The sequence below is a fragment of the Grus americana genome, chromosome 4 (assembly GCF_028858705.1).
Source record: "Grus americana isolate bGruAme1 chromosome 4, bGruAme1.mat, whole genome shotgun sequence".
NCBI classification, from domain to species: Eukaryota; Metazoa; Chordata; class Aves; order Gruiformes; family Gruidae; genus Grus; species Grus americana.
In genome coordinates, this window is record NC_072855.1 from 48,194,725 (window position 1) to 48,219,005 (window position 24,281).

General features: G+C 41.0%; 1 protein-coding gene across 9 annotated transcripts in view; it reads right to left on the minus strand.

The window, feature by feature from the left end:
* TRIM2 (tripartite motif containing 2) overlaps positions 1 to 24,281 on the minus strand; it is a 130,703-nt gene that overhangs the window by 58,349 nt on the left and 48,073 nt on the right. Inside the window, exons 1-2 of one of the 9 annotated variants that reach the window (XM_054824487.1) lie at positions 7,153 to 7,328; positions 5,726 to 5,866 (exon numbers count right to left, since the gene is read on the minus strand). The exons of 5 other annotated variants lie outside the window; for them this stretch is intronic. The gene's annotated coding sequence lies outside the window, so the exon portion shown is untranslated. Of the gene's footprint in view, positions 1 to 5,725; positions 5,867 to 7,152; positions 7,335 to 17,992; positions 18,122 to 24,281 lie in introns of those variants that run through there. 3 more of the 9 variants (XM_054824484.1, XM_054824485.1, XM_054824483.1) reach the window with 3 other exon arrangements.

Here is a 24,281-nt window from a genome sequence, read left to right on the forward strand (position 1 = left end):
CCTTCCGAGCAGGCTTTCTGCAAGAGCACATCCCAGAGGTGAAACGACAACGGTTGTTCAGAGGGTAAAGGCCACTGTTCAGGAGTGCAGATAAAAATCTGTCCCAAAAGTTAAATACGGGAAGAAGCCCTCCTGCTCTTCTACTTATTTGTATTCAAGACTGTGCAATGTGTCAGCTTCTGATAAGACAACCAAAAATGTTTGACTTTGCAAGCACAGGAAATGGAACTACTCATTTTTTACAAATTTACCTTATTATATACAAACGTTTTAGCATGTACCAGTCTAGTCTGGGTTTTGTGGGTTTTGGGGTTTTTTGGGTTGGGTGGTTTTGGGATTTGGTTTGGGTTTTTTGTTTGTTTGTTTGTTTAGGAGAGAATAGTAAAAAAACTAATTAGAATGAGGAAGCTAAGGGATGGGGGGGTTCTCTGCCTACACAGAACATGTAGCACAATTCTTCTAAAGCAGTCCTCTGTTACATACTGTCTTCATACTGTCTTCTGTTTTCTTTGTAATAAAGGATTGCACTTGTCTCCACTGAGAGGTTTTAAGTAAAGGATTACATTTGTGAATGAATGAAAAATTATTCTTCTTTAATTAGTAATGAAGTATCTCAGGACATGTTTGTATTTCACAATCAAAATTCATTTCCAGCTATTTTAGATGCAGGGCAAAAAAAAAATACCACTGTATATTTGATAAATAGACTGAAATCTTCATGGTGCAACACTTAATTTTATCTCTTTATTATAAAATGTTTTCTGAGCTGAGTTGCAGAAAGATCAGTTGTCCTCAAGACTACATAGAGCAGACTAAGAATTAGGTAGTAAGTAAAGAGACAAGTCTGTTCTTTGTGGAGGGTCCAGCAAGCCTTTCAAGCACATTGGGAAGACCACACACCAACACATATCATAGTATTGTCTCAGAGTAACACTCAGGACACAAAAAGCTCAGATGATATGAAATTAGGCTGTGGCTCTGCCTGATTTTTGGGTCCTAGGTTTCCCAACCCCAGTACAGGGCAATTACTTGAGCTCTAAATATCAAATTAAATCTCCTTTCAAGATAACAACAAAAAAACCACCTGCAGAAGCTTATCTTGTGAGAGTCAGTCCCTGAAGGTTTACATTAACACTTCCACCAATATAGGGATTACAGGAGAGAAGGTTGTAGAAGGGTATTTCACGAATACTCTTTCCTCACTGGAAAAGGAAGAAAAAAATACTGTGCAAATGCAGACAAACTGTGGCAGTTTTTGCTCTTAACAGTTTATGTATGCTGTAAAAGGCTTGTTCCTCAGTCCTGAGTTTTCATTCCTGGGGGTCATTTTAGTTCCTGAGGAATTTGTAAGCTGCCTGATCTACAGTATTTACAACATATAGCTTTTCTCAGAAGAGCCAGGGTGGCTTTGAAGACACCTGACATCATTGAACCTGGTGGCATCTGCTCTGTTGGAAGTTCTGTTTCTCACAGAGTATGCAAGCTCTCTAATAATATAGATCATGGGCCAAATATGGCTGGAGCTAGATACGGTACACATACTAAGTCTCTCCAAGGACCGCTATAGAGATTAATGCATTCAAAGGCACACAGAAACATAATTGTTGGGATCTTTTCAAGAGCATTTCCAAGTTCAGCAAAATCCTTTGATTCTGATCGTTTTTGTTGTTGCTCTGTAAGTAATTGTGTAAAGTGCATTTGCTCAAGATTCCATCACTGCTTTGGAGGGGTTTTGTTCTGCATAAGGTCTAGGAGCATCTTTGCACATTTATATTTTCATACTAGTTAGAGTTATGCAGCTCAGAATAACCCATCCACTGCTCTTTTCTTGTTAAATCAACTCCTGAGTGCTTCACAAAACACCACTGGTAGATACCACACACCTTCAAGCTCACACATAACCAAGTTCTACTAAACTTTGATGCAGGAGGAGGCAGGCACCAGTATAAATCTTTGCAGAGACTAAAATTTTCGTTTTTTCTTTAAGCCATCACTCCACGCATGACAATTTTCCAAATTCCAAGTTCAGTGAAGGGATACCCTTAAACCTAGCATTCAACACACATAAAAACAACAGAAAAAGAGGGGATCGTCACTCTACGTTTCCAGAATTGAAAGAAAAAAAAAAAAGGTCAGGAGCAGAAGCTCATGGTAGCACAAAACAAATAGCTTTACATGACAAAAGAACAGAAAGTCACCCAGAAATAAACTGATCATGCACATGTTTAAGCAGACTAATAACACTAAGACAAATAAATCCATACTGGATTAGAAGCAGGCAGATTGCTGACCATTCATCTCATGCATTTAAAACCCGATCAAAAGTAATTGCATCTACTCCAATCTTTATGTATCTCTCACAGAGGGCGTCTACCCTGGCATAAGGACTGAAGATCGCCATCCACCTAATTAATTGCTCCTAAAATGCATCCAAAACTGATAATATTCAGAAGGTTTTAAAGTGAAAAAGAGTTAATACTTTTATGCTTGAGCAAAAGTGCTGACCATAAAAAGCAGAGTTGTCTAGACTTCTTCCAGGGGAACATCTAGGGTATACATGATTACAGTATATTTTTAAGTCATTTGTCTTCTTCTAGTGGCAGGGAATATTCTTAAAGTTATTATAATCTAGATTTAATATCTAACAGTAAACAATCATAGCCATTCTGGCAGCAGTTTCTTTGTAAACTACTGTAGGAGTCCAGCTATACAGGATATATTTTGATGCTTGTGTTAACAGGCTCACCATGTAATGCAAGAAGTGCCAGAATACATGCTGCTAACATTTTTCACATGTCTGTGATTAGTCTCCTTCTTAATTTAGCTGTGCCTCTTTTAACCCTACTGCAACTAACTAGTAGCAAGGTGGATTGAGCCAGCCAACATTTACCTGCCACACTATCTGTTCAGCACCTCAAGAACTATATTCCAAATGCTATTTCAGTTCTTCCTTTTGCATGGGATTTGCTTTTGAGTTATTGCCCTAAAGACCAGCTGGCAAGTGGGAAGGCTGCCTGATTGCCAGCAGACTTCTCAGCTGACTAGATCCTTGACTGTCCCCACACAGTACGAGTGATATGTTACATCATTTATTTCACTTTACGTTATTCCAGTTACAAACTGCTATTCCTGTGATCAAACTAAGTTACTGGCTTCCAGCTAAATTCACCTTTTAAAATAAGCAACGCCAAATCCAAATGTAGCCAACCACCCCAATTATTAGAAGGAATGACATGCAATGCCAAGATATGCCTACAAATTCTGTGACAGAAAATATCTAGTCCGTCCATGGTAGAAAACAAAGACAAATGTCTTTAATGTTACAATTTATACAGTAAATATTTAGTTATATAAACCACAGAAAAAAACCCTGGTCCTTACAGATATAAAACAATTCAGAAAGTTTGACCTGAAATGCCATTTTCATCTCTCCAAAGGTCAACCTGAATTTTGTTCAGTGGGAGGTGGACTTTATTCCAGTTGATCAAAAATAGAGGAAGAGAAATCTTGCGCAATTTCTCACAAAATAGGAATTCTTCCGAATTGCATTTGCTAAGTGTTTGCAACCAAGCAGCTCTTTCTATTACAGGCACGTGTTAACATAAACCTTACAGCACAGCAAGGGACTGCCTCCAATTCGGTCATGTCACGTAACAAAGACAAAAGCAGGCCCAATTCTAACAGAAGCAGCAAGTGTGCCTTAAAAAGTAACCTATTAGAAATGGAGGTATAGAGAGGTGAAGTCTATTTATGTGAATGCTAAGCCCTGTTCTTTTCCCTTCAGTATTTTAGAAACCTCCAAATAATCATTATTTCCTTTCCAACATTTATTCCTTTCAATAAATATTGATTTTGTTTCATAGTCTTATTTTTTTAACAACTCATGTCATGCATTTCACATGGTTAGCTTCCCCTGCCTTTATTTTTTACCCACAAACATCAGCACGAACATAACCTGCAGTCTCTGGAAATAGTGTATCTAATTGTGGTTGAAGGTGTCAGCCAAGTATCCACTGCAGTGGATTTCAATCTGACAGTCACTGGACTTCTTTAGCTTTGTCCCTGAAAGCTGATGAAAAAAAGCAAGTTCGTGTATGTTACCTTGCAAAATAGGGATGGTAAAATTCCAGGAGAAAATTTTTAGGGCTCAAAAAATTAAAAAAAAAAAAAGGTGGAAAAACACTGTGCTGGAGTTTTCAGTGCATTTGTAAATTCTTTGGAATTAATGGCTCTTTATAATACAGAGTATCGCACTGTCCTTAAAACAACTATTTAACTCTGAGGAGCTATTCCCTTCTATAACGCAATTGTATTAAGGATCATTCTTTATAAACTGATTTTATTCTTTAGAGTAATATATATGTTTGCTGTTGCATATAAACAAGTAGTTCAAACTAGCTACATCGTATCCTCAGGCACATTTAATTTTGATGAGACAATATTCTTGCCAACTGATCAAATACAATTCTTTTAGATTTGGCTCAAGAATTTATCCTAACCTACCGTACTCTGTGCCTTTGGTTTTGTATAAATAGTTCATGTGTCTAGACCCAGCATTACATGTTTCTGCAAAACTGTGTGTGTTTAATACTTTATGCAGATGATTCAATTTCAGCTTCACTATAGTAATGTACAACACTTTGTTCTCTGCATTAGGACACCCAAAACCTTTCAGTTCATTTAATTGCTCAGTTTTCCTCAAAGAATCAGAAGCACCACTGTGTTTATATAAGCTGTCCAAATCCTAGTTTTGTTATGAATTAATGAAATTCCATTATCAGGCAAAGACAGGCCCAGCATGTTTTCATGATGGTTTCAAGCAATAACTATCTGGGATTTTCCAGTGAACAACCTGACCTTCAAGCTAAAACTGGGATTGCCAGAGAAGGAGTACTATCATAGGCTGGGGAAATCCCCCGGCAGTATTGTTATCTTTGTCCAGGTAAGTTCTAATTTTGCAAACACTGTGCATGCTGCTGGACGTAGCAGAATTCAGACAGAACTCGCGTGTGCTGTCAGACCATGGACACTGCTTGTCTCAAAACTAAGATTTCACTGAACTCACATATTCTAGTTAGTATATGGAAAATAACTTCCGTGAAAAAGACGGACAGTTAAGACCCAAAAAAACCCGCATTAAACATATATGTACTTCTAATTTTTATTCTGTATCTGGCACGATACGTTTGCTGTCTCCCTTTACAAATGACACAAAGAAACAAAAAGATTTTTCCCAGTTGGCTGAAATAAATGTTTCCATTATTTAAATTTTCCCCTCTTCCCAGAAGCCCTACAATCAAATCTAGAATTGATTCGGTCATAAAACCCACTCCATGTTTCCTTCTGGCCCTCAAGCAGCATGCGTTAGTGGTGCTCCTTGAAGCAACAAGGAAGTTCTGTTTAGCCTTCTCCCTGAGGAAAGCCAACATGTATCAAAGCCATTTCTCATGAAAAAGGATGAATCTCAAGGACTGAAATGAGCCCTCAATGAAGAAAAACCCAAGCTGTTCTTTATAGCCAAACTGTGGGCACTGCAGGTCCAGATCAGACCAGAAAGTTTCTTCACAATTGAAGTTTGTCAAATGCTTTGCTGAGAAGTTTGAGGAACCTTTGGTTTATGGTAAGCAGTTGTGGATGAGCGCCAAAGCACAGAAGCCTTACTTCAATGTGTCAACAACCAACAGAATGATTCCCCCCAAAAAACTCTCTGGAAACAGGAACTAACCTCCTTTTTCTGCTAGCTTTGTTTTCTAGCAGGACGACACAGTCCCAAGACAAGGTACAGTAGCTTTCTGGTACCTTCTCTCTATAACCAGTCCAGGCTTTAGATATCATGAGTCCATCTTCCAGAAAATTATGGGACCAGCTTTAAAATAAACAAGTTTATACAGATTTTAACAAACCAAACCTTTTAATATGTTTTTCAAGCCCTACAGTTTATATTCCCAAGTTTATTCCAAATATTCAGTTTATATTCGAAGTTTATTCAAATATTCACATTGTCTAGAAGCTTTCCTTAGTATCGCTAGTCAATTTAATTTCAGTTCTCACACAAGCAGCAATGTGGAATTTTAAAAAAAAAAATTCTGATGATTAAGTCACAATAGTTGGCCACAGAACTGTTATCCAGGTAATAAATCCATTGCCCTCAAAGACAAAAAACTCCAAGGCTGGAATAGAAAGCAACTTTTCTTATGCATAATCCCTATCTAAGAACTATTGATTTTGTCATTATACTTTCACCACAATTTTCTTATTTGTCCCCATATAAATGAACAGTTAGGTAATTGTTTTGGTCTAATGAATGTTTGAGTTCAGGGCGATTTTTGTCTTACTCTTGGTATATTACTTGATACATTATCATTATAATCCCTTGGGTTTACTTAAACCTATCAACCTAACAGTCTGCCTAGACTGCATTTTGAAAGTAGTAAAATAAACTAAAAAGGGGAAAATCAACCAATGTAAGTAACCTACGGAGAGCTACACACCAGGTAATGGCTCAAGTTGCTCTTCACAAAAACACAACAACCGAATACGACAACATTAATGCCAAATGCCGACTTCAAAAAACTGAACACTCGTGAAAAGTAAACTCACTCTCCTAATTAGACCGTGGCATTGTCCTCTCAGATTTACAGAGTCGTTCTTTTGCTCTGAATAAACATCACTATTTCTTTCCTAGGCAAACTCCTTGGCTCTGTTTCAATTATTTCTTTTAAATATTAAAGAGCAGGAAACATTTGTTTTCCCTTGTCACATCCTGTCCTGTTTACACAGCATCACACAATCCCCTTTGAAACGCCTGCTCTTACGGCAAGCCTGACACACACAGTTCAATCAAAACATTTGCTATTGTCTTTTGCCAACTACAAACCAATTTCTGCACAAGTGCTGAAAAGCTTTAAAGGTTTCGACAGCCATCTAAAGTCGAGCTAGCAAGACTTTCAAAGAAAGGTGGTGTCAAACTGCTCGGCTTCCCTGCTACAGCTCTGACTTAAAGAAGAGAAAGAAAGACAAAGCAATTCACTCACTTGCACAGCAGAGCTCCTGGTAAGAGCTCGCTTGCTGTAAAACCGCTGCTCTCACAAAATACTCGAAAGCAGAAAAAGCACACGGATAGTTAGAGACGAGTGTGAAAGGGTAACTTACATTATTTAGAAAGACAGTGGGAAAGGACTGCTGCGGTTTCTTCGTTATTTTACACTGCTGTTGGCAGAGCAGACAACCAAAAAAGTTCACCTAAAGAAATCTCTCCTTTTAATTCTCTCTCTCCCAGTTCATTTACTCTGGAGTCTCCCAGCCTGAAGAGATACAACAGTCCAAAGTTTATCCCCTTGTATTTCCGAATGATATGGCCGACTTGCCTTGGACACGTACCAATGATGCAGTAAAAATAGACAAAAGCAGGGGGAGGGAAGAAGCAATCTAGCTTGAGCCTGAATCTTCTTAACTCAGTGTTTTCTGTAAAAGCTGCTCTTATGTCAGAAGCTCCCATCCCTATACTAACTTGCAGAGCACGGAGCCATCCGTCTGCTCTTCATAAGCTGCAAATTACAGACAAACCAGGCACTATATACAGTCCAGTTTTATCAGAACTCCCCAAGCATCAGCCTTACAAGTAGCCTGAAGTACAAAGGCTTTGAAAATAAACAGCCACCCCCATGCCGGGATAGTCTCCCGCGCACAGATGACCGACTGCTCCCCCAGGCAGCCCCCGACAGCCAAGAGCACCACACACCACTCAGGAAGGTGGCAGCCGGGTCCCCCATCCGCTGTGGAAACAAAGCAACCTTGCAGCCCTCCCTCCCAGCACAAACAGCCCCTCTGGAAGGGGAAAAAAAAAATCCAGTGCATGACTTGAAATAGTTCAACAGTTTAGCAAGTCATTTAGAACAACCTGGGTTTTATAAACAGGGAAGTGAATGCCGATCCGCTTACATCCTTTAAACGCTTCCAGGTGGGAAGCAAACCTATTGTGTTGGAAGGTTTTGGGTTGGTTTGGTGGGTTTTTTCCTCTAAAAAGGCAACTCTCAGAGTCAGCAGACAGTAGCTTGATAGAGAACCTCTGGGGTGATCCGATCCATTAATTACAAGAATGAACGTTTAACCAAAAGTATCACAAGCACAATTTTGAAAAGCACCCCATGAAAGTCCATGACTTGAAGCTCCTAAGTCACTTTCAGTCCCTAGATTCAGCTCTTTAAAGGTCTACTGCCCTGAGTAAATTCAGGTACCAGAGGCTTGACGGGTCACCTATATTTTTTGATACCTCAAGGCTTTTGAATCAGTACTGAAAAACATTGGTTTCCCAATATAAAAAAATGGGAAAACAATTTCATGGTGGATTAAAAAAAGTCTTGCCATTGCTTAAAACTGAAGTTGTTGTTATCTGCATGTTCTTTTACTTTAAAATATCAAGTTTTATTTAGTCTTTAGTTTTGCCAGAGGACTTGTGCAAGCTTTACTACTGGGAATAATCTTACTCTATTTGAACAGTGAAAATCTCTAAAAGAGGCAGCTTTCACTAAAGCATGGGTGAATCAGTACAGTGAGTCATTAACAAAATAAAAACACCATTGTAAACACTCTGCCTAAAAGTCCTGAGCCTTGTCACTTGCTCAGTTTTTCATCTTTGCACAATTAGGATTGTGCTGATTGTCTGTTCCTCTTGTACCTGGATCCAGGAGTGACATGACTCGACTGTTAACATCAAAAGCAGTCGAATTATTTTTAAAAAAATAAAAAATAATTAAAAAAATCAAGACTCTCATCAGTAGAAGCAAAGGAGAAAATTATGAACTAATTTTCTTTGCGTGCATTTCTGCCTATGCTGTCACAATTCCTTCCAATAGTTGTATAATCCATTGAATAATTTCAGTCACATCAGGTAGAATGCTAGAGATCTCAAAGGTATTATATTCCTACAGCTTTTGTGAAAACAGGCAGCTCTCTGGATGTGTGAAATACAATCCGGTGATCCAATGTAAAAGGCTACACATGAGCTGAGTTTTTTTATTAGACACCAGAGCACCCCACACAAACAAGAGGTACATGAGAACAGATTTCATGTGCCCAACTGCTCAGCTGCTACCACAATTGTGCACCTTTCACCTGCATTCTAGCATTTTTCCTCTCTTCTGTTCTGTTCTCCCATCAAGGTAATAAGCAGCGAAACACTTGAAATGCACAGATGTCAGCTGAAACAAATATTATTTTCTGAAACAGCAGTAAACAAGGTTTGTTAACAGTTGAGTTATTCTCCTCCCACTTAGTAAACAAGTGGGGTGAACTGACTACATCTTGTACACAATCAAAGCACTCGATCCTGGTGGACCAGACTTCCAGTTTGTGGCCAGAAATAATTTCATAGGGTACAGCAGAGTAGCTCTTGTGTAGTTTTCTGGACATGCAGGCTCTCTTCCCCACTGTACTATCACAGTACAGGACAAGTTGAATGACTATTATCTTTGGAATAAGAACTCTTTTTTCAGTAAGACATGGTGTTAAAGTGGAGAGTAGGTGGAAATAAGCACTTTCAGTTTGTGATGCTCGTGCTGACAATGTTTTTTCCCCCTGAGGAGCAAATGCATTAATTCACACTGATGTCTCAGGCACTCTTCAATATATCTGTTCTCTCAAAAATCCAGTCCATTGCTTTCACAAATAACAACTCTGTAAGAAAACTTCAAGACAATTTAAGATTCAGAAATAGAGGACTGATTTTAAATGACCTTTCATTTTCCGGGCTCTGGGGATCATTCTTATTCACCATCTTTTTCACCCTTCTTTTCTGTTCTTCATTTCCTCTTTCATATCATCCATGTGGGATACCAGCATCCTACAGTCCATGGATAGCTCCTGCCTCCAGGCAGGCTAGCTGTGTGTCCCCTCACGGTTGCCTGGCTATTACTAAGGCATCATTTGATGCCCACTTTCTCACACTCTGTCTCCATGAATTTTGAGGCAGTCGAGCACATTGTTCCTATCTAGCAGATGGATGTTAGTTTTCTGGAGAAATGGAGATGGCAGATACTCATCAGTTTGATGGTGAGAGAAAATTTATTGTAGAAAGCTTCATATAGGAAAGACTGCAACAAAGAACAGATCAGATAGGGAAAACAACTTGCTAGGAGCAATTTGCCTTCTCAGAAAAATGGCAGCTTCTATTTAGGATGTTTTCAAATGCCAGCTAGAAAACAACCCTGTTATTTTCCATGTAAGTAGAAAACAACCCTGATTTTTCACGAAGATCAACTATGTTAGGGATGTTAGTAGGACGAGAGTGGAGTAGGATGCAGCTTAGATATTGATTATACTGATTATATGCAGCTTTGTATGTACATTTTTTGAAAGGATTTTTTGAACCTCTTTGCATGTTCATTAAAGCTAGGAAAAAGTGCCCCTCCTCAGCCAGTGATGGACAGGTTGTGATGCACAGTAGGTGGCAGAATATGTATCTCTCTTGGCCTGGATTCTGCTCCCATCTAGTCTAGAGTGGTTGTATTGGGATTGCTGAATTGCAACAGTATAGATGAAAGCAACCTGATTCCATCCTGTTCTGTTGCAGTTTAAATACTGAGAAACTGACAGGTGAAAGGTCTGGGTTTGGTGGAGGATGCACCTTGCCATTTAATTTGAATCTGTGAGCTTCTATCATTCAGGTGATTTCAGGATGGCAGATTAACAAGCCAGGGATGCACCACAGCTATGCGTTCACCTTTCATTTTAGCAGTAGACTACTTGGTGTGGGATTTTAAATATGTTTATGCAGATTTCTAGTCAGTCATAGTTTAAGTCCTAGATGAATCTTTTGATGCAAACAAGCTGGCAGGCTTTGTACAGACTGAAAAACCACAAGTCTGATAAACTGAGACAAATCTACCCTTGGAGGAGTTCAAGGCGAAGCTTCAGTTCACTTACTGTTAATGAAATAAAATATTGTAGATTTTTGCACTGACAATAACCCATTTTTTAAAGATGAATTAGCCGTGATATTATAAATCATTTTACCACCAGCACTTTAAAGTCAGCACATGGAATATCTTGGGTCTGAGTTTAGACGCTACACTTGTATTCAGTTGGCCTGGCCTCACCTACCATGTATTTTATTTTAGTATTTCAGCTTGGTGCCCAGTGACTTGAGTATGAAAAAAAGCCTATCCCCCTCCAGAAAGGCACATAATTGTCAGCTGATCTTCTGAAGAGATAATATAGCACGATAATCCTTTGCAGCCTGCTTCTACTGTTAGATGAGGATTGGGCTGTTTCAGTGCTTTGGGTATTCTGCTTTATAATGTATCACCTCTTTTCCACAAAAAGAAAATAAGCAGCTCAGACAAAAACATAATGCATTATAACCTTGATGTCATCGTTGGAGAAGCCCCACGGTTGCTGCTGTTTTCACTGCAGCCTGCAGTAGCCCCTGGCTGTCCCCAGAAAAAACGGAGAATAAGCATAGCACTAAGCCACTTTTTCCCATCAACTCTCACTAACATCTGTGACTGCAGGGATCTGGGCTTGCCTGGGGCACATGATCTCATTCTGAGCGCTTTCGTGACAGAGACATGCAGCCTTCTCCCTTCTAAGTGAGGAGGACTGGTGGTCCCTTTTTCCCACCCTGAAGCCCACAGTACAGGAGTTAATGGCTAGATACTTTGTATTCTTTAAGTAACAAGGCAGCAATCAGCATGCAATGCCTGTGTCCCAGTGGTTTTCATCAGGGAAGGTCAAATACTGGAAGGATGTAATTTCAAGAGACAAACATTAGGCTGTTTTCAAAGGTTCCCTTTTCCCCTCTGGCTGTACACTCCCAGTTCTTACCTTGCATTGAGGCACTTGTTGGACTCCCAATAAACAGATACAGTTCATCACCTGACAGAAAATTGACCCATAACAAAATGCATCAGTTCTCTGCAAGACGAGTGAGGTGAATTAGCTCACAGGGGTCTGCTGAGTGCTGCAGCTGACACAGACATGGGACATGATGGACTGGAGCCAAATGCTCAAGCCGCTTATGAAAACATACCATGAAACAGCAAGTAAGCCTCACATTCCTCCTGACTGAACCTTACTTCAAGCTCCAAGTTGCACTTCTGTGGCAACCATGATCCTTAAACACTGGCATACTCTCAGTTTGTGCCAGGCTCACACTTCTGCTCTGTACCGCCCTGAATCACAGCTTGCTACTCTCAGGAATTGACCACTAGCCTTGGATTCTATAAAATCATAATGTCTCAGTATTACTGTTTTTCACAAACTTGCATTCACATAAGTAAGCTTTCTTTCAAAAGCAAATATCCAGGAAACACTGATGTAATACATTTTCATATGGCTGCATTCATGAAAAGTTCTGAACCAAACGTAATGTGTCCAAATTCCTTTTTTTGTTTGAAAAACGTCGTTCATCCAAGAATCAGAAATGTTACCATGTGACCAGTAACACAGAGAAATGTGCACATGAAGAATCACAGCAAACGGTCCAAAAGCAGCTCTGGGCCTGAAACCGGTTCACAAGATGTGTTGAATACTGGACACTTTGTTTGCCAAGAGAAATACAAAGAGCTACATTTTCTAAAAAATATATGATGCTTATATATTTCTTGGCTTAGTCTTTCTCTGACCTTGCCTGGAGCTATCCATTCTTACAGCACACAAAGGGCTAGAACATGCCTGGCTTGCTCTGGACCTGTCCTACTATTTTGCTTTCAAGTACAATGAGAAAAAGAAGGTATGTTATGTTGAGACCTTTGTACTGAAGAACCTGAGACTCTACGGGAGAAGAAACAGCCCCCTGTTTCTCAGACTGCAAACACTGGGCTGTAGTGAGGAAGACTGAGAGTAGGAGGAGAACATGGCAAAGAGCGAAGGGCTCTGGGGAAGCTTTTAAGGACTGCGAGGCAGGGAGAACAAGCATCTTAAATGGTATGGAGCACAGAGGTTTGGGAGGCTGGGATCTGGGAGGCCTGGAAAAAAGGTACCTTTGGATAGGAGGAGAGGAATTGTGGCAGAAAGACAAAGAGGCTGTGAACCATGTGGATGAGGCAGGGGGGCATGGACCACAGGGAGGAGCTAGATGCTCTGCACTAGCATGAGCTGGAGATGAGGTCTAAGGATGAGAGGCCTCAGGCTAGGAAACACTAAAAGCCAGAGTGAAAGGCTGAGAGGCTTGAGACTGCACAGGGCTTTGGGGCAGGTGGGAATACAAGATATCTCTACTGAGAATACCCTAATTTACATACCTGCACACATACACAAGAATGCTGCCCCTGCTCTTTCTACCCACATGATCATCTCTTCCCACCCCTGTATCCTCTTTTTTTTGCAGTCAGAGCCACAGTACCCCGGCTCACGTTTTCCCATCTGTGTATTGGAGTGTGACAGCATAACATTTTCAATAGCCACTGTGAACCAAGGAAATGTTTTGATGTAGCTCTGGGTCCCAAAGTGTATCTGAGTGTCAAGCATAGATTTCAAAGTGACAAAAGAGAGTGGATATCAGGAGGAAATGATGGGGAAAATGGAGAGAGGGAGGCAGATTTCTTTAGACAGATGGTCTCATGAAGTCAATGTCTGAAAACTGTAATGTGCTGAAAGCTTAGCCACTGCAGTGTTGGAATTAATAGTAACCTTGTCAAGTATCTATCAACTTGCTCTTACACATTCAAAAACTAATTGAAAAGCAGGCCAAAGGTACAGCTCTAAAGTTAAGCATCCCAATCAGAAGCAAAAATTAAACAATACATGTGAGAAAAGATTGTAATTCTCGCAGTCCTATTTCAGCCCTTTAAATAACCAGTCTTCCTATTGCCATTAGCAGGAGTTTTGCCAGAGTAAGACCTGCAGAATTCCATGCCAGGATATTACTATAACAAATATTAACATCTGACAGTTAGGGTACGTTAGGGGCTTATCCCTTTACCTTAAGTAAGCATTAGGTAAAGTGTCAACTGAAGATGCTGTGTAAGGAAAAAGATGTCAGGAAGAAAGCAAGCCCCAGTATGATTTGATTTCATGAGGGAAACTGCAGTGCAATCCTTGAATCTTAACGGGTGCTATGCTTCTCAGTTTCACATGCTGTGAATCAGCAGTGATAAGAGGGAAAGGCCGACGATAGCCATGATAATTATGTTAGACAGCAGCAACCAGGACAGAACACAGCAAGGGGACATTTTCTGTTACAAACTTAAATTGCTGCTTTCTTAGACCTTTGGCCCAGCTACACAGGCAAAAAGGAAGGAAACCGAAATATTTAAAAGCTGCTTCATGCATGAAGGAGCAGTGGCATCTATAATATTTCCTGCCTACTTGAGCAGATACTGGGATACAATTTGCTTTCTGGGCCTGAGAGAGGTGAGCTAGAGACAGTTGGGCCATCTGGAGGCTACAGTTAATTTTATAGCAGTCCTGTACATACCCTAAAAGAAGGTGGTTTGCAAGATCGTGCCTCTTAGACACTACCAAAGCAAAGCAGCAATGCAGAGAGCCTGTTCCGTAAGCCAGGGATTCCAGTTAGAAGAAAGCTTAGGGCTTGCCTATGGAGTCGGAGGGAACATCTTCCCAGGACAGGAACAGAGCATGGCCAGTACCAGTACCTGCACGCCACTGATGCTTGTTTCTTTCAGCATTGCTGGCCAGCTGGGAGGCCGGGCATATCAGACAGGAGGGAGAGGAGTCACAGAAACCAGTGGACTCTGGTAGATACAGATCTAAGGCAGCACAGACCTGAAGACCACTTAGCCACTGCAATTCACTCTCTGCCACAGGCAAGCAAAGTAGGAACGTTTCTTTCTGTCTTGACCTGTGGTTTCTATTATATTTCAGGCAGGCCACCCTACAGAACTGGCTCTGTGGCAAATTCCTGCTTGAGAAACTTCATCTATTCTCCTGGCATGAATTTTACACATATAACCTGCCTTGCAATCCTTTCCTAAGTGCAGTGAGTTCTCTCAGTAACACCACCAAAATAAAATGCACACATTAGAAGGAGACCCTCTGCTCTTGATGTATGAGTGAGATCTGAGTGCTACAACCCTGCTGCTTTTTCTTTTTTAATAGAAAAGGCTGCATGCTTAGCATTTTTCATTTTTTAGAACCAACCAGTATGTTCCACTTCAGTGGCAACGGCATCCTTACCTAAAAAAGGATCTAATACCTAGGAAAATGGACCTGGGAAAAAAAAAAAAACCACCAGCCCACAATGAAAGATTTTAAAAGCTTTCACGGATATTGGTGAAAGCTGAGGATATTAGCATGGAGGGTATTAGTCAGAGGGTTCAGATTTAAGAGAGAGGACAACTTATCCAAGGAGGCTGAGGAGAATGTTTGCAAATCTCAGCCTCTATCCCTACAGAGACCTAAGCACTGATGGTGAGTGATTTTACAAGGAAGTCTACCCACACCTGACAGAAGGCTGCCAGTGCTTCTTCCAGGCCGTCAGACTTTCTCCTGTTACGTGGCAGTTCAGTTTTCTGGTCAGACTCAAACAGCTGATAGGAGGGGGACACGTGGTATTTCACTTACAGACTCTCTCTTATCATAACCTTAATTGGTGTGTGTCAAGCATATAGGACACATCAGAAGAGCACCCGCTAATAAGCCAAAACCCTGAGATTAAAAGCAACCTTAAAGCCTCCTGCTTTCACTAAGAATTCAAATGCTCAGAGTGTCATGAATTACAGCTCTGGTAATTCAAAACTCTTCTTAATCTAGAGAGCTGTTCTTTCCTGAGAGATCGATCAGTTCTGGGGGCTCGTCTGGCATTCTCAAGGGCAAGGAAGGGGAAATCTAGTAGATCAGATTCAACATTACAGACTTTGTAATCTGGTAACCCTAAATGTATTTGGAAAGTACTGGTAAGAGGTCATGGTAAGAGGTCATGGTTTCAGTCAACCCCAGATTAACTGCTGAATAACTGAACGATAGCTATATTGCAAATGTGCCTGCAGACTAAAGACTCAGCCACAGGAAAATGTTGGCAAGGGATCCCACAGTCAAGATACAGTGCACCTACAGAGCCAGGGGAAGAAAATGAATTGCAGTAAAAACACAGCTCTGGGAAGCAGATCTTAGTTCTATTTCCAGCTTTCTTGCAGATTTCATTTCCCTCTTTTGTAGATTGAGGATGATATGGTTATCCACTTCCCAGGCTACCTGAAAGCTCAGTTAATGAGTATTAGTAGATCATTTTGTTTTCACAAACTGCCTACCATCTCAGAATCAGAAAGTACAATTATAGCATATGCAGTTTGGAGTAGTCAGGTTTTTTTATGAAGGATGTTGATTCAGTGCCCTGTTTTAGCAAGCCCTGTGAATACATCTTGAAAATTATCTCTCTAGGAGAAAGACAAATAAATTTTAATCTTCTGCCTGTTTACCCTGATGTAAATCAAACAGGCACAGACTGCCCCTACAGAGCAAGCCATGTTGTGCTGAGCTTGTGATGCACAAGGGAGTTCTTTATTTAGTCAAGAGAGAGACAATGTGGTAAACATATTGATTATTCCTAACTATGTACTGAGAGCACAGCAAAAACTCCTAGGTGTCTATTTATGCCTGATGTGCAACTCATGGCTTTCATTGTTACTTAAGTACTGAGATCCTGCTTGTTTAATCTATAGACAAAAAACAATTTCATTTTCATCTTTACTAATCAAGGCATAGCAACTATCTGCTACTTAGAGTGACTGAAAACATCTGGCTTGTGTTCACCACCTGGCACAGAAGCAGCTTATTGCTGTAGTTAGCTATAGTTCATACACTGCCACATATGCACTGTACTGCTGTAGAGGAGGCTCAGTCTCAGAGCTGAACAATGGTGAGCATCAAGACCCATCTAGTTAAAAAGTACTAAGTACAATAGCTGCCCATAATTTTACCAGTTTTATTTGAAAGCTTCCGTTTGTCTTAGCTACTGCTTCCCACAGATAATATTGCTTGACTGGCCCTCTGCAATTCAAGACTCATTGAATGATGCTGTCCTTAAAAGCATTACAGATGAGTAGGAGAGCTGAGCCAAAGGTTTCCAGGCTGCATCGGGGCTGTCTGCAGAAGCTGTGCACAGCCCCAAAACACAGGCATCATGGCAGAGACAAGGACACAACTCCCAGGGCATCCCCCTGTTGCCCCCGTGGGCGGCACATTAGATAAGCTGAAAAGAACACGGCATCAGGCCTTGCTTCGGATTTGCCTTTTTTTTTCTCTCTCTCAACTACCACATGAAATCTAGACACAGACTTGCCAAAAGTTCAGAGACAGATGAGTTCTGAGATTCTGCATGGTGTCCAGCTCTGACAGGGACAGTAAGATTTTCCTTCCTAGTGTAAAGGGTAAAAAAGAAAGTCTGAAAGTCCATCAATATTTGCAATGCAGGATTAAGTTGAAGAATACTGTCCAAACATAGAATATTTTATTTAAAATTTTAAACATTAGAAAGGACATACTAAAGACACAAAAAGTCATACTCGTTCCATCTCTGCAGTCCTTTGCTCTGTGGAGCTGTGAACATTTCCTAATAGCAGCCAACAAAGAGGACTGAAATCTCTGAACATGACCTTGCTTTTTCTACTGCTAGGTGTGTATCTTAGAATATGACAGCACCTATCAGCATTTTTGGGACCATTCATTTTATAGCATCCCATTTCTAGCCCTTTCACACTTTTCCAAACAGCGCTACTTATGACCTTGCAAAAACTGTGAAATGAGAACTAGATGCAGATTAATTAAAGTCATATAAAAAAAAAATAACCTGGCAAGTTTAAATGGGTTGTGTCCCTATTAACTTCTTCCCTCTTGCCTCCCAGGAGTCTCATTTGAGATTGAAATAGTGTAGTCCTTGTAGTCATGACACTGCATACAAAGTAGCTGCTCTTTCACTTCAGGCAGAGGAAAATACTTTAATAGCTGCCGCTCGGAATGACAGTGCCTACCTGCCTTGCTAAAACGTGCCCTTAGCCTTATGAGAAAAGCCACGAGGAGACAGAAGGCTACTTACTAGTGTTCCATAGAGTCCACGCAGGAGTGTCAGGGACTGAAATTCACTGTGCCTCTGATGAGAAGACTGAGCTCCCGGCAGCATTCAGACAGTTGGCCCCATGATGGCCATCAGGCGGCTGAGTTAAAGGGTGGCCTTGCACAAACACAAACAGCTTGTCAGCACAAGCCGAAGAGGCGGGCCGGCCCTGCCAGCCACAATGCGAGCCAATGATTAGCTTCTCCCCATTCTGGGTGTGCAAGATATTCTGTTTCATTCTTAAGTAGGGGAACAAGAGGGACAGACTAGGAAGGGCTAGTGCTTGATGGTTTACTGCTAGGCAGTAAAACGCTTAAGGAGGAAGGAGAAAAAAAAAAATCAGTAAGTCACTTCAGGAAAAGCACATATTTGCTGCATATTCAGACAAAACACTTTTAGAAAGCCCACAGGTATCCCCAATGCATTGTTCTTTTTAGGTCAACCAACCAACCAACCTGTGAATTATGTTTAGCCTATATTCACTGTAAAGAAGTTTGACTTAGAAAGGCTCTGAATTTTCTTCTCTCCACCTTTTTTCTTATTCTAATCCTTCTTAACACACTTTGTTTGCTGACACTGGGGTTTCTCACTTCTCTGTCACAAATGTCTTACCCTGACCTTCTTGACCTGACCCCCCAACCTTCATTGATACTCCTATGACTGCTTCTTTTCACCTCCATCTTAAATGCTTGCTCTTTTGATCCTAACCTCCCCAAAAGAGCATGGTCACAACACAGGCACCTTAGGGTAAGGTTCTGTGAGACAACCAAGCTGATCTGGCAACTTATTGCTGTCAAAAGTGGAGGTGTTGAGTCTCCCCTCTCTTCAGCACCACACGGTGCCCCCCTGTCTGGTCCCCCCATCATTTCAAGGGAAGGTAATGTAGCACAGAAGCAAATAGCTCTCTCTCAGTTTAGTGATCTTAAAGAGACAGAAGAGGTATTGCATTAAGTGAATACTCCCTGAAATTTAAGCTCCTTGCCTCAGCCATCTATGATCCCACCTGTCTCCCCAAGTTCCTTTCTCCTTTGTTGTTTGAATTGAATTGTTCCTAGTTAATTGAATACTCTGCTTACAGCTGCTGATCCCATTTCATCCCAGTTCTGTCCTACTTTCTTATGCCTCTAGTTTGGCTGTGAGGTCTGTCTGCCACCAAAATCGGTCTCATCAAGTCTCTTATAACAACTCCCTGCGTAAATATCATGCTTTGTACTTCAGCCTCAACCTCTTTGAGCTCTTTTCTGCTTTGGAAATAATTAAAATCCTCCTTAAAAACCATACCATCATTCTGGCTTTCACTGTTTTTTTTCTGACCTTTCTGATTAATTCTTCTCTCAGCATCTACCTCTTCCTCTCTCACACTCCCAAGGCACCCTACTTCGGGTTATATTCTATCCAGCTTTTACTATTTGCTTGTGCAGGTTCCTTTACCATTTTTATGTCAATGACTTATAAGCATGTATTTCTATTTTTCAGCTTTCTGCTTTTCTCCAGTCCCATATTTTACCCTGTGTTTTAGGCATACTGTATTAAATGCCTTGACAGCTCCTAATTTTAGGATCCTTTTCTGGGGGCAAATTAAAACAGTCCAATCACACTACATTCATTACTGTATAGTCCTGGCACAAATCATTTCCCTCCCCCTTTGCTTTGCAAAGGAGCCGAGCCTCCTGCAGAAGCAGATGCTGAAGTTAGCACCTCATTCAGATGGGCAGGCATATCGCAGCTCTCAGGCTTCTGCTGACAGGCTGCGCGAGTTCTGGCACATATCGCTGCATCACAATGTGCTGGGGTCACATTTGCAAGTTTTTCTTCACAGTGAGACATACTAGGCACGTTCTTCAAGGATATCTGAGATTCTGGTGCAATTGCACAGCTCCATCAGCTGCCACCCAAGTATATAACCTACGCTGCCTATACTTTTACCCAGATTTCCTGTTTAGTTAACCCTGTGCTATCCACATTAACAATATTATTTTACTAGAGTTCTCTTCTTTCTGTATCTTTAACATGTAAATCTCTGCCCAGATCCACCGTGTCATCACAGTATTTGATTACTTTAATTATTTTGATTACTGAGCCTGGATCTTATTCCCAATGCACCTACATTGTTCTCCACAGAAAATTCAGCAACTGGGGTCATCTTTTGTTCAATACCCCAGCCACATTGCCTACATCCCCATGAAAGCCATGCTTTCTTGTCCTGAGCTTCAAGGCCTTTTCAGTTTCTCCTTTCTTATTGATCCACTCCCACAGCTCTCTTCATCACAAGGCCTGTCTTTTCAGCCTTCTTTCTTCCTACAAAGCTCTCTTTTTCTACCTTGTCCTCTATGCAGAGAATGCCCTGCTTCACCAAACCATCTATTCTTCTCTCATTTCTACAATCCACATGTCATAAAATATAGAAATAATGTATCAGAAAGAGACTGAGGAGCAATAAATAGGTGACAAGTCATGCCAGGAAGAGAGATGTCTCATCTGCATATATAAATTATATATGCTAGAAATTTTCTATCAATCAACCACATACCATATGTTATGCACCTTACACTGTTAGATATTTTTACAGAACAGGATAGGCATCAAAAGCCCTTGATGGATATGGATCAAGTGCCCAAACACTGTACATGAGATTGTGAAAAGACTGCTATGAAAAGACTGTTTGTAGATGCACAAGAGAAAGCAAGCTAGCTATTACATCTCTGATTCCCATGGCAATTTATTTAAGATGCTAATTCAGTATAGGCACAAATAAAGAAACAAAAGAGAGCAAGAATGAGCTGATTTAGTGGACTATGTTGAAAAGGCACACTAGACAAAGTCACCCTGGCTATAACTCTTGTGACTCCACTCGTACAATTCTGCCAAGGATGAAGCTGCCTCTTTGTCCTTAAGCCTTGTCTGACGCAGGAAAATTGTTACCGGCTCTGCCAACGGTACCAACCCGGTCACCAGCTAAGTGAGATGGCGAAGCTCATTTAACAGCTTACTTTTACCAAAAGAGTCATCCTGCTCCCTCTCTTCATCGCCATTCCCAGCTGCACAGGCCTGCCCCTGCCTTTACACATGTTCCAGGAACGGTGTGAAAGCTCACAGATCAAATTTGTCTTGCTGGATATGTTTTTCAGACAGGTTAATGATCTGACTCATCTCCCTGCCATGTTAAACAGCGCAAGAGCCAGCGGAGGGAAGCAGTAAACACATGTGGCTGCAAGCAGGAGAGGGAAAGAGGTGGAGACCAGAATCACCACCTTCTTTTTCATAAGCAGAAACCTGGCTGTCATCCCTAGAAGCTACCATTCATTCTGGGGTGAGGCCTAGAACTATGAGCCCCAAAACCATGCCACTCTTAAACAGAAGGTCGCAAAAGCTCCTGTAACCCCTTGTTTGATTTTGAGCAAGCACTAAAACGTTTTATTGAAATGTATTTTCCAAAGGAAGGTGAAGCTTTATTTTAATTAAATGCAAGTTTCTGAAAACATTGTAATAATTTGATTTCCTAGGAAAAAATCAGATAGGAGAAAGATTCTGACAGGGGAAAAAAACCCAACAAAACAAACACACATTTAAGTTTTCTGCATGTGAAACCAGAAAGTATTTGTGTTATGAATCACTGGAACTTAACTTTGCCCACTCCCTGGGTTGCAGGCTCCATGGGGTAACATTTTGACTCTGTCCCCTTCCATATTACCATCCACACATCTGGTTTCTACCATTTATTGTTTGCTTGGTAAAGCTGTTTTTTCTCCTTTCCCTTTTTGTGGCCTCAGCCTCATCTCACTTTGCCCTTTCTTCTCGAAATACAATCCCAGCTGGATAGCGTTTTGCATGTCCTCTGCTTCCCCTTTGGGGGCCAACAAGGAACCCCAGCCCCCTGAGGCTCAGCCTGACCAGTTCATATCTACGCCTCTGCTGGGAGGAGACCTCCCCTGCTTCTCCAGCAGTAGCTGCAGATGCTGCAGAATGGAGAGAGATGATTTTTGTCATGCTTTACTGGCCTGGTTTCTATTATAAAGTGGGTCACAAGTTATTCCCAGAAAGCACACAAGCTCAAGCAATGAAAGACTCTGTGTAGTGACAAAAGAAGTGAAACTCTGGAAATGAATTGTTTCATTTTTCTTTAAGAAAGGAAAACAAATGGCAGAAATGGCAAGGGGAAGAGATCATGTGCAGATGCAGCACACTAACATATGAAGCTGCAATCAATGGGAACTTGGGCCTAGTCCCAGCTCAGACCATGTGCATTTTGAACTTTGAGCTCCTGGACCATTTCCTAATTAGAGAGCGAGCGACACACTGTGGAACTATTTAACCCTTTGGTGGTGCCTCATGAGGTTTAGCAAATGCCAGAAAATACTCTGGGGATGTGTCTAACCCCTGGAGGCCACAACTGACTACAGGAAATATCCTGTGCTCCAAATGGCTTTGGGAAACAACTGCTGTCACCACCTCACTCTTCATGGCGCTCTACACAGAAAGGTCAGGCTTACAACTACTTCGTCCTGCACTGCTGAGCGATTGCTCGATCTCCCCCTAATCTGCCAGCTCCGCCTCTCTTCAAAGCTCCTCACGTCTCCTCCAGGCTCATCAGTAATGCCACACCAAGGATCAGATCAAACAGAGATACACAAGCCTGGAATTTAATAGTGTAAATAATGCCACATTGCACAGAGACTTGCTTCTCTACTTCACAGGAGTGGAAAAGCAGCAGACCATTATAAAATTGTAACTGTAACCAAAAAAACAAACATTACAGCATTAGGAGTTGTGTAGAAAGAAACAAGGGTTATATAACTGATGTACATCAACAGCTGTCATATTATTTCTATCCTATCTGACCATCACTGCTGTTTTAGTTAAATCTGGACTAGTGATGTCTTATCTATTTCACAGAAGTACTGTGTGGATACATTTACAGTGCTTTGAACATCTCACTGAAGACATTTTGGACATACAAACTGTTACTGCTTTCTTTATTGATTGAGAAATACATCCTCTGAGAGCAAATAAACAGGATAACTACTTTGACAGGATAAGTTTTGTTTAAAATTTCCTGACACCTCACTCATTCCAAACATAACGCAAATACACTAATAAAAGGAGAGGCACTTCCAAAAATACGTGCACCATGGGTAAAGATTAACTTTGGGGTTGAAGAGCACAGTAAACCTACAAGCTTAAATTCCATGTATGCAAGTTTTCTCCCTATTTTCCTTGAGTCCCATGTCCTGGTAAGTGGTGGTTCACAGGCCCCAATTGCCGCAGAGCTCAGAGGAGGCCTTTCAAGTACAAACTACTCTTTGCACATGCCTTTCATTTGCCATTCAGGTGTGTTCCACCTTAACTGAGAGCCTCAGTTGCCCATCTCACCTGGCAGTCTGGTAGTCTGAGAGTTTTGGAGCCTCAAGGTTTGTCTAGACTGCAGTGTGATAGGAAGAAATATCAAAGCTAGCTCTAAAATAGCTGTCTAGTATATGTGCTGCTAAAGTACTAGAGAACTCAGTCAAGAAGCAAAGCAAATTAGCCTGTCTTAGACACCATGCTGCCATAACTGGGCTTCTATTCCCAAGCTGGCTATAAGCGACTTTGAACTGTGCTATACTACGCTACAGGCATTTCTCTATTAAATTCTATGAATGAACCTAGACACAATATTTAAATTCCACTGTTGCTCAGGGGTGATTAATGCACTTCTAGTGGGATTTTTCAAACAGTACTGAAACACCCCTTAGCTGTGATTAGCTTTAGAGTTCACAAAAGTATTTCAGAAGGACAAATGTTTTGGCTTTGCAGTAGACCTACATTCAGAGCACCAGGTACTTAAAAAAAAGAGCCACTGACACTAACAGCACACACATCCACCATAATTTCAACTTACAAGATGAATCGTCTCCAAGGAATGCTTTTCTAGATAACAGTATAAACAATTCCAGCAGTATCTTTGGAACAGATAAATTGGTATGAAAAAACACGCCATCTCCCTTACTAGGTATGGCCTTTGCCATGTGAGCTTGTTCACAAGGAAAAAGAAATAGCTTCCCCAGTTCCTCACACTGTGGGGCGAGATGCCCCTGCTCACACAGAACTCAAGGGAGATATTCAAAAGCTCTTTTGTGAAGACCTTGCTGTCACACAACAAATAGATATGATTAATTAGAAGACTGCCTTCAAGATAGCAGTAGCTCCTGCTCTCATTATAAACCCTATTCATCTTAAACACAGCAGTAAATATCCCACTTGCTGCTTTGGCACAGAACCAAACCTCTGCATC